The 3,983-nt window shown below is 52.2% G+C and overlaps 1 long non-coding RNA gene across 1 annotated transcript; it reads left to right on the top strand.

The window, feature by feature from the left end:
* Positions 1–2,033: 2,033 nt before the first annotated feature.
* Positions 2,034–3,386, top strand: LOC123522537. The gene is made up of 2 exons (XR_006680795.1): positions 2,034–2,111; positions 3,278–3,386. It is a non-coding gene; the product is annotated as an uncharacterized LOC123522537 (long non-coding RNA).
* Positions 3,387–3,983: the final 597 nt, after the last annotated feature.

Raw genomic sequence — 3,983 nt, 5'->3', positions numbered from 1 at the left:
ATGCAATCCATCGACTGGATTGCAGTGGGTTTGGTTGTGGCTTTTGGGAGACCTGGGTTTGATTCCTGGCCGATGCACCTCATGCACAGTCCTCAGACCCCTCTGTCCTTGGAGCTTCCAGACTAAGACAGACTAGGAAGAAAGCCTTGGCGATCTCCTCTTGAAAACCAGCCATGAGGACCTCCTGGAGCCCAAAGGTCTGCTCCTCACTGGGTCATGGAGATGGCCCAGGCCTGGGTAGCCCTGCGTCCCTGGTGCATAGGTTTAGGGCCGGGGCAGCTAACAACAGCAGCAGCAATGACAAGAGAGCGGGAAAACCACGATGCTGGACTGCTGACCCGCTTTCACTCCAGGTGGAGCTGTCGTTTGGAGGAAGACTCAGCCATTCCCTGGAGGGAGTGGGGAGAACGGGATCCAATCCAGGAGGGCAACCAAGAAGAAGAGGTGTGGGGCTGGTCAAGCAATAGGACCCAGAAATGGGAAATGCCCCAAGGCTGCTGGAGGTGTGGACGCCGCCATTCGGTTGTGTTGTGGCCACACTGGCTTCCCTTTGGTGAAGGTCTCCAGGGTGTGTGCAGTGATGGTCACTCACCACTCCTTACCTTTCCAGCAGAGTCCCTGGGCCCCCAGGGCTTAGAGCACGAGCCTCCACCACAGCCAGGCAGGCATGTGGAAGGGTAGTGACCCCCCACCCTTATGGGGGGAGAATGAAAAATGGGAAGGAGCCTGGTGATGTAGCAGTTGGATGTCGGGCTGCTAACCACGAGGTCGGCAGTTTGAAACCACCAGGTGCTCCATAGGAGAAAGAGGAGGATTTACTTTTTAAAGCCCATGCAGAGTGACAGTCTGGGAAGCCAGCAGGGGCAGTGCTACCTGCCCTGGAGGCTCGCTGTGAGCGGGAGCCCACATGGCAGCGAGTCTGCTTCGTTGTTTGGGAGAGATTGTGTGCCTGGGTTGAAAGCTCTCTGCCCTTTTCTCTGATTTTGGACAAGTTGCTGAGGTTCCTCCTCAGCCCCACGGAGAAGCGAGCCGTCTGTAGCTCAACCCGTGTCCAGGAAAGGAGCTCCTTTGAGACACGGACAGCCCCTCCAGCAGCACCTGGCATGTGGTGTTTAAGGAAGTGGTGTTCTCGTGTTAGAGTCCCATGGGAGGTGGCATCACCTACGTAAGCAACTGGGAGTTGGACTTACCACCCATCTTGGTGAACGAGGCAGAGACAGACTTATTGAGAGCTAAAGAGACCCAGAGATGGGGCGCTTCTTGGACATGTTCGGAGATGAGGCAATGGGGACTCCCCTTTGAGTGGAGAGCCTAGGTGTGGGTTGGGTCAGTTGGTGGAGTTGACGGGGTCTGTAGGGATGCTTCTCTCTAGTGACTCAAGGGGCAAGGTTGCTTCTACCCAATACCACGTCCATCCCAACACTCCCTGCCATCAGGTTGATTTTGGCTCTGACTCTATAGGACAGAGTAGAACTGCTTCCCGGGGGTTTCTGAGGTCTGGATATCTTTATGGGAGCAGATAGCCTCATCTTTCTCCTGCGGAGCAACTCATGGGTTTGAACTGCTTACCTTGTGTTTAGCGGCTCTGTGTGTAACCCACTAAGCCACAGGGCTCCTCCATCTCCACATGTGGCTTCCAAAGTCCCCACAATGGGGAGGAGAGCAATGCCTGTCCCCACTGGGAATGACACACCTCACGTTCTTTCACCACCCACCGTCCCAAGCCCATCGATGGCCTTAACTTGAGTCCAGGCGGGGCTGGCAGAGATAGGAGACCACCTGGAGGACTTGTGTGATTGCTCCCCATCTCTGCAGTACCACCTCTTGCCATGTCTCCCCTCCTCTTCCTTTAATATTGGCTGCTTTCATCAACAGTCAGCATCAGTAGACAGTCATGAGCACTACCATAGACCCTATCAGCCTCCTCATCAGCCAGGGGCCCTGTTGGATGTGCCCCACGCAGTTTATTCTCCACACTGTGATCTGACATAATTATCCTATGAGTGGAAAATCCCAACCTCTTCCAGGACACGCCTGCTAGAAGTGGGGCCCATTCATGGGGGACGTGGACAGGACAATGACTCGTTGGCCCGACCGCTCTTCTCTTAATGGTGAGTGCAGGCCTCCCTTTGCTCTTGCATAAGTGTTTCTCGGAGTGTTCTCTTGTACATCTTGTCCTAGCCTGGCATCTGCTTCTCGGGAAGCTTGAAATCACACGTGAATCACAACGACCTGCATTTCCCTGTAATTAAGAATTGTCTCCTGCACGTCACTGACTTGTTTCAGAAAACCCCAGGGGGAAGTTTTACTCTCTCACATGGGGTCGCAATGACTTGGAACTGGTTTGAAGGCGCCTAAAAATAATAGCAGCAGATTCTCAAATGCCTGCTCTTCTGGGGCTCGTGTATCCATTCATTTTATTTCTCTGAAGACCTTTCCCTGCTCAGGCTGGCCTGGAGGGGTTCTGGATCTGGACACTGCGTTGCCTGGATCCTCCCATCCCCTTGGTCTGTGTTTGAGCTCCCCTCTCCCCTCATGGACGGAATTGTGTCCCCGTAAAATATGTATCAATTTGGCGGGGCCAGGATTCTCAGTACGAAGTAAGTATCTGCCACATTGTGACCTGATGTAATTATCCCACGAGCTGAAAATCCTAACCTCTATGATGTAAATGAGGCAGTGCTAGTGGCGATTATGTTAACGAGGCAGAGTACAACCGACAGGATTAAGTTGTATATTGAGTCCATCTCTTTCGGGATACAAAAGGGTTTCACAGGCGGCAGAGATCCGAGGGACTTCTTACTACCAAAGAAGAGGCGCTGGGGAGCGGAGTCCATTCTTTGGACTCAAAGTCCCTGTGCTGAGAACCTCCTAGACCAGCGGTTCTCAACCTGTGGGCCGCGGCCCCTTTTGGGGGTCGAACAACCCTTTCACAGGGGTTGCCCGATTCCTAACAGTAGCAAAATGACAGTTATGAAGTTTCAGTGAAAATAATTTTATGGCTGGGGAGTCACCACAATGACATGAGGAACTGTATGAAAGGGTCACGGCGTGAGGAAGGTTGAGAACCACTGTTGTAAAAGAACCAGCTGAGAGAGAAACCTTTCCTGAGAACGAGTGCTCTGAATTTAGATGTCTGGTCTCCTGAACTGTGAGAGAATACATCCTGTCTGTTAGAGCCAACACCTGTGGTATTTCTGTTACAGTCATGCCAGTCCTAGTTTTCTAAAACTAGGACAACATCTTCTTGATTTTCTCTGTCCTGCTGTCTCAACAGCCTCCAGGAGCTCTCCAAGAAAGGCCCTCGCAGAGGACGTGGGACTGTGACGATCCGTGGAGGTCTTTATGTCACTTCTTCAGCCCAAAGTAAAAGGATAGTGTTCCGATTCCTGCTTCTTTGCATAGGACGTGTGTTTGCATTTCTGTATGGAAGTTGGTGGAAGTTCTGTATGGAAGAGGTGGGCCTCAAGAGAGGGCTTCATAAAGTTTGTGGGAGAATGGAATGGAAAGGTAATGGCATGTCCCCAGGAACTTGTTGAGGCCTCCCTGTATTTCCTTCCACCTGCTGGGCGCTGATGGCCATTTTCCAGGGGGGATTCCAAGGTTACGAGGAAGGCACAGGGAGAAGCGGCTCTGTTTCTAACCCTGTCCGATGGCCACCTTGCTTCTCTTTCCAGAAGCACCAGGCTCATCACTACTGTGCATCTTCTCCAGGTAGTCCATGAGGACACATTGGACAAGCCGAGTGTATCCACAACCCAGGAGGAATGCTGCCCAAGATTTCCATGTCTGGACGTACCATGGCATTTCTTCAATCAGTCAGTTCACTCTTGGGAGTCTCTGGGCCATTCTGCTTTTTAAAGATAGTCCATGGTGATGTGATAAGCCTATCAGCCAACCTTTGTGTCTGGCTCTGTGTCCTCCTGGTTTGTTTCCTGTAGCGTGTTCACACTTGAGGCTTACTATGGACAGGCTCTCTTGAG

This window comes from Echinops telfairi, unplaced genomic scaffold, assembly GCF_000313985.2.
Source record: "Echinops telfairi isolate 266 unplaced genomic scaffold, ASM31398v2 ScPeMD7_1;HRSCAF=3_0, whole genome shotgun sequence".
Lineage (NCBI taxonomy): Eukaryota > Metazoa > Chordata > Mammalia > Afrosoricida > Tenrecidae > Echinops > Echinops telfairi.
Note: the sequence above shows the minus strand (reverse complement) of the source record. Positions and strands in the feature narration are given on the sequence as shown.